This window comes from Alexandromys fortis, unplaced genomic scaffold (genome assembly GCF_014885135.2).
Source record: "Alexandromys fortis isolate MF-2015 unplaced genomic scaffold, M_Fortis_MF-2015_v1.1 scaffold_38, whole genome shotgun sequence".
Classification (NCBI taxonomy): domain Eukaryota; kingdom Metazoa; phylum Chordata; class Mammalia; order Rodentia; family Cricetidae; genus Alexandromys; species Alexandromys fortis.
In genome coordinates, this window is record NW_026067916.1 from 13404557 (window position 1) to 13411786 (window position 7230).

At 40.5% G+C, this 7230-nt stretch overlaps 1 protein-coding gene across 1 annotated transcript in view; it reads left to right on the plus strand.

Moving 5' to 3' along the window:
• The window catches only part of Lhfpl3 (LHFPL tetraspan subfamily member 3), a 398415-nt gene that overhangs the window by 166542 nt on the left and 224643 nt on the right, over positions 1–7230 (plus strand). The window lies entirely within an intron of this gene.

Here is a 7230-nt window from a genome sequence, read left to right on the forward strand (position 1 = left end):
CCAAAAGCAATCTATAGATTCAATGCAATCCCCATCAAAATCCCATCAAAATTCTTCACAGATCTGGAGAAGACAATAATCAACTTTATATGGAAAAACAAAAAACCCAGGATAGCCAAAACAATCTTATACAATAAAGGAACGTCTGGAGGCATTACCATCCCTGACTTCAAACTCTATTACAGAGCTACAGTATTGAAAACAGCTTGGTATTGGCATAAAAACAGAGAAGTCGACCAATGGAATCGAATAGAAGACCCTGACTTTAAACCACAAACCTATGGACACCTGATTTTCGATAAAGGAGCTAAAAGTATAGAAAGGAAAAGAGAGCATCTTCAATAAATTGTGCTGGCAAAACTGGATGTCAATCTGTGTAAGAATGAAAATAGATCCATATCTATCACCATGCACAAAACTCAAGTCCAAGTGGGTTAAAGACCTCAATATCAGTCTGAACACAGTGAACCTGATAGAAGAGAAAGTGGGAAGTACTCTACAACATGTGGGCACAGGAGACCACTTCCTACGTATAACCCTGGCAGCACAGACATTAAGGGCCCCATTGAATAAATGGGACCTACTGAGACTGAGAAGCTTCTGTAAAGCAAAGGACACTGTTGCTAAAACAGAAAGGCAACCCACTGACTGGGAGAAGATCTTCAACCCCGCAACTGAGAAAGGTCTGATCTCCAAAATATATAAAGAACTCAAGAAACTAGACCGTAAAAGGCTAATCAACCCAATTATAAAATGGGGTACTGAGCTGAACAGAGATCTCTCAACAGAAGAAGTTCAAATGGCCAAAAGACACCTAAGGTCATGCTCAACTTCCTTAGAGATCAGGGAAATGCAAATCAAGACAACTTTAAGATACCATCTTACACCTGTCAGAATGGCAAAAATCAAAAACACCAATGATAGCCTTTGCTGGAGAGGTTGTGGAGAAAGGGGTACCCTCATCCATTGCTGGTGGGAATGCAAACTTGTGCAACCACTTTGGAAAGCAGTATGGCGGTTTCTCAGGAAATTCGGGATCATCCTACCCCTGGACCCAGCAATACCACTCTTGGGAATATACCCAAGAGAGGCCTTATCATACAACAAAAGTATATGCTCTACTATGTTCATAGCAGCATTATTTGTAATAGCCAGAACCTGGAAACAACCTAGATGCCCTTCAATTGAAGAATGGATGAAGAAAGTATGGAATATATACATATTAGAATACTACTCAGCAGTAAAAAACAAGGACTTCTTGAAGTTTGCAGACAAATAGATGGAAATAGGAAACACTATCCTGAGTGAGGTAAGCCAGACCCAAAAAGAGGAACATGGGATGTACTCAGTCATATTTGGTTTCTAGACATAAATAAAGGGCATTGAGCCTATAACTCGTGATCTTAGAGAAGCTAAATAAGAAGGTGAACCCAAAGAAAAACATATAGGCATCCTCCTGAATATTAACTTTCATCAGGCAATGAAAGGAGACAGAGACAGAGACCCACATTGGAGCACTGGACTGAAATCTCAAGGTCCAAATCAGGAGCAGGAGAGAGAGCACGAGCAAGGAACTCAGGACCGCGAGGGGTGCACCCACACACTGAGACAATGGGGATGTCCTATCGGGAACTCACCAAGGCCAGCTGGCCTGGGTCTGAAAAAACCCAGGATAAAACTGGTCTCGCCGAACATAGCGGACAATGAGGACTACTGAGAACTCAAGAACAATGGCAATGGGTTTTTGATCCTACTGCATGTATTGGCTTTGTGGGCGCCTAGGCAGTTTGGATGCTCACCTTACTAGACCTGGATGGAGGTGGGTGGTCCTTGGACTTCCCACAGGGCAGGGCACCCTGATTGCTCTTTGGGCTGACGAGGGAGAGGGACTTGATTGGGGGAGGGGAGAGAAATGGGAGGCGGCGGTGGGGAAGAGAAAGAAATCTTTAATAAATAAATTAATTAATTAAATAAAAAAATAAAATAAAAAAGAATGAATGAGAAGGAGGAATTTGCAGAAAGTAGAAGTGGAAAAATAAAAGTTATGTGAATGCTAAGTCTTAGAAAAATACTAATTTCAAATACAAAATTCCTTGTGGCTTGACTCTTCAGTAAAAAAAAATTCTTTCTACAAACGAGTGCACTTCTTTCAATTAGATAATGGTTACTCCCCCTTCTGTCCTCAACTTCCTGTTGACAAAACTGTCTCCTATTTTTAATTGGCTTTCTATATATGCTTCTCAGCATTTTTTCTATAAAAGCTTCCAAAAGACCAATTCCAGGGCAACTGTAACCACAGACATTGCTTCTGTAGCATTGTAATTGACAATATAATCAGAAAATAAAATAAGTGACTTCTATATGGAGCCCATATAGGTATGGACCCATACAGGTATGGAAAATCCCATACAGGTGTGGAAGAACTTGTACAAGTAAGGAAGTCTCTGTACAGGTATGGAAGAACACCGTACAGGTGTGGAGGAACCTGTACAGGTGTGAAAGAACATGTACAGGTGTGGAAGACACTGCACAGGTGTGGAAGAACCCTGTAAAGGTATGGAATAATACTTAGAGGTGTGGAAGAACCCATACAGATGTGGAAGGGTCCTTAAAGCTGTCAAAAACCCCATACAGGTGTGGAAGAACCCATATGGATATGGAAGAACACTGTACAGGTGTGGAAGAACCCACACAGGTGTAGAAGAACCTGTACAGGTGTGGAAGACCCTGTATAGGTGTGGAAGAACCTATACACAGGTGTGGAATCACCTGTACAGGTGTGGAAGACCCTGCACAAGTGTAGAAGCCCCCATACAGGCATGGAAGACCCCGTACAGGTGTGGAAGACTGTTTCAAGACTCTTCCCTGTTGTTATCCATTAAAGTTTTCATCAACAACCATTCTAGGCGCCCATCCTAAGATAACATGATTGAGTGATGGCTGTTTGTGACTACATGTGACAGAGCCAACGATCATGATGTGCTATTAATATTAAGGCCCAATGTGATCCACTCACCAGAGGAAAAACATGGTTCCCACTGGAGGAACCAAACAGAAACTGGAAGATCACCTCTAAAAAGTCCAGTGACTCTGACAGCATCTTCCTCCCACACTTCTCCACATTTCCACTCTGACTTCTAACAACAAGCTACTAATGTTGGAAATTGAGCTGTGAATAATGAATATTTGTACAGGAGATTTAGGGATTTATTTTTAATATTAAGAAAGAAAAACAGGAAAATGAATTTTCAGGTAAGAACCCAAGATTACTCATGTTGCTAAGACTGTGGAGACATCTTTAGCATGGACCAGAAGTCTCATGAGTCAGTTGAGTTCATGGAGAGTTCCAACAATGAATCTGTAGCAGTTGCCTTGCCTAATTAATGAAGATTAATTGCACTTTTAAAAGATTCAAAGGCTATGTAAATACTACACAAAGCTGACCCAGTTCTATCTGTGCTATTTCTCTGGCTGTCTGAGCCCCAGGGGAACATACTATTTCTCTCTCACAGGTAAGTCCCCATTCTATAACTGCTTTGCACAGGAACTTATGAGGAGAAAAGGTACAGCCTATCAAATGAACCAAAAATTCTCCCTTGCCTTCGGTTAGGGTTTCTATTCTTTAAGCAATGAATGTAGCTAATTCTTAGATCCCTTCTGTGGCCCAGTGATTATTATAACTCTTCTCAAACTTGATTTCATTTGCATAGTTTCTTTAGTGCAACTATAATTTTTATGCAAAACAGTCACTTTTATATCACACTAAGTTTGGAGTTGATGTTGTCTTTTTAATCACTTTGATTTTTATGAAAGCAAGTTTCCAAAGCAATATCTATCAGTTGAGAGACCATCTATACATTAAATGATTCTGTTTCCTTTATCAAGAGGTCAGTGATTAATTTCCACTAACTATATTTAAAAGAACACATATGCCAAGGATGATGTTTAGTCATACAGATTTTTGGATCCCATTAACATTGACCATTCTCAGGAGATGCTCCTGGCTTGTAGGAGGATCCTGCTCATCCTTATACTCCTCTTCCTCACCCACACCCTCTCCCCAGTATTTCATTATATCGCTTGACTGGCCTGAGATGTATTATATAGACAAGGATAACTTTGAACTCACAAAATCTGCCTGCCACTGCCTTCCAAGTTCTGGGGTTAAAGGCATGTGCCATTATACCCTACCACTTTTTTGTTGGGAAATCTTTCTTTAGGGTGTCCAGGCAGCTTTCATTCACCTGGTTATGCCCAAACAGTCTGAGGAGATGTAGACGTTTCTATATTCTTCTCTTTTAATATACTGGCATTCCCAAAGCAGGTGTGCTGGCCCACTGAAACATCACGTGAACACCTGGATGAGTTCCGGGGTGTGAAACCAAACCAACACAGGATAAAGACAAAGGTGTTTGCTGCTCACAAAGCTCATCAACCCAGTTCCATTTGTGGGTATGTTTTTCTTTTAGATGGTATGAGAAAGCTGCCTTCATTTAACTGTATACCTTAAATGGGTGAATTTGTAGTGTGCCGATTGTATGTCAACAAAATGGACGTAAGAAAGAAGGCAAGATAGAGAAGGAGGTGAGGAAATGGAAATTTCTCTGGGTTTGTTTGTGGTGTTTCCAAAGACAACTTAACCTTACATCTGTACTTTCTGATCTTTCCTCAATCTGTAAGGGGCATGCCTTTAAGACAGACTAACAAGCACTGCTGAACACAGGGTCTCATCGGCACCACCATCCTGTAGATCTTCCCTCCTCTTCCACAACCGTGGTTCTTCCCCTTTTGTCACGCACAGCTTTAGCCCTTAGTCAAGTTGCAAAACACAAACTATGGCTCCCCTGGGAAGCTGTGCTTGACTATTCTGTAGGCTTAAAGGTGTCAGAGTTGGGCCTGAGAGTACAAATCGAATTCCTTTCTTAGAATTGCCCTTCCTTTCCACCATATCTTGTTATGGACCTTCAAGAAATCTTGGAGACCAAATATTTACAACATGACTCAATACATAGATGCTTGAGAATCACCTCAGGGAATTTTCAGATTCTTCAAATTCAGGCTCCGTGTGAAGAAACTAACATGGTAGCCATGGGAGTAGAATTCCAAGGGTGATTCTGATGCGAGTCCTGACTAAGCTTCTTTTAACCTAGCATGTTGACAGTCTTCCTCCTCTGCTAAAGGGCTTGTTTGTTCATTTTCCTCACCAAACTGTGAGCTGCTTAAAGGCAGAGACCACACTCTGATCTTCATTTATCTTCCTAGTACTGTCACCTTCTGGAAGCTTCTCAGTGTTTACAGAAGAAGGCCGATTTCTTACACTAATGAAGCCAAAACTGGCAAGCAGCAACCAATCACAAATGATGACTGTGTCCCAAGGTGGACACCAACGGTTCAGATCATCCCATTGTCATCTTTATGACTCTGAAACAACCAATCTGGTCTTATCCTGGAGCCTTGTAGTGCCTGTTCAGCTTTGCTCTGTTCACAGGAAGAGTCACACTGACCATTCGTAGGCTTTCCAGTTCTCTCCTTGCATCTACTCCTATCACTCAAAGCATGATGAAGATGTTTGTCTCCCCCAGACTCACCGTTAGTATTCCTCTCAGAAGTCAAAGAAATCATGGAATAAATCAGTATTTGTTCCCCCAAAGTATCATAAAATGATAATAAGAGATTGAATAAGTTTTTCAAATTGCAGACAAATTTCCAATCACCTGTAAAAAAATTATGTTAATCATTGAAATCTGAAGAACCCTTTTATTTTTAAATTCTAGAATACTTGGGTAAAACTTTTTTTTTAAAAAAATTATTGCTTTGAATTGTACGAATAGGAAAAGATTTGTGAGAACCAAATGTTTGACCAGGTTGGACATGCATGGTAGTAACACCCTAACACAGATTAGTGTTCACCTGGGGGAAAAGCGCCTTTAGGGAACTCAGCAAATGTGAGTGGGAGAAATACCTGAGTTAAATGTTAATTTGATCATATTTCACACTCCACTTAAACTCCTCTTGCTTCAGTGTTATAAAGTTCTTATAAATCTTTTCAGCAACTTCACCCTAAATGGTTTATGATGTCAGTAATTCATACTTCTCAAAACCTATTTTTACATGATGTCCCAAAGTGTCTATGAAAGAATTGTTAATGAAAGGGGCAGCAAAACTAAAAATATTTTATTTTATCCAGTCAAAAGACCAAAAATGGTGTTTCCATTATACCAAACTGTCTCTTATGTATCTTCAATCTGCATTCAGTGGCAGGGGATGAGATGTGGAACATGGGTACCACCGTCTCCACCCATGGTCCACTCTTTCCTTCGGAAGACCTGCAACCTTCAGTTCCATCTTTCTCCTTACTGCAGCAATGAGTGCCCAGCTTTTCCCAAGCTTTTCATGAACACATCAGTAAAATAAAGGAATCTACATATTTAAAAACACTGATGGGTGTCTCAGCCTATAAGAAAAAGTAATTTCGAATGGAAGCAAGAAGCCGCTCCCCTCTTTTGTCCATCAGCACTGTACTCAGAAGAAATATGCACGCAGCAGTCTCTTTGCCTCTCCTATCCCCAGCATCTTGTAGATGCTTGCAGACCACCAAGGATTCATAAAATTAGTTATTTTTATAGTCTTCTCCCACTTGCAGGCATCCTCTACATACTGAAATAAAAACTATTCTGATCCCTTAGGTGGACAGATATTCTAGCTAGGTTATCTTAACAATATGAAGTTTCCAAGGGAATATTCTATTCCCTTAGAAAGAACAAGATTTCCACATTAAGAAGTGTGTTAGCATTGTAGAGTACTTCTCTTGTATTTTAATGTTTCTTGTTATTTAAAATATTATTATATTTTGGATTTTTTTATTTTAAAAAGTTCCTTCTTAAAGAAAAAGGGGGAAATTAGGGCAAAGTCCAGGTAGAAAGCCATTCCTGTCAGTGAGAAAATGATGTGGGAGTGATTTCTTATTAATAAAGAAACTGCCTAGGCCCCTTGATAGGCCAACCCTTAGGTGGGTGGAGTGAACAGAAGAGAATTCTGGGAGAAAGAAGCTTAGTCGAGGAGTCGCCCTGATTCTCCCGCTCCAGACAGATGCAGGTTAAGATCCTCCCTGGTAAGCCAGCTCACGGGCTACACAGAATATTAGAAATGGGTTAGAACAATATGTAAGAGCTAGCCAATAAGAAGCTGGAACTAGCTGGGCCAGGCAGTGTTTGAAAGAATACAGTTTCC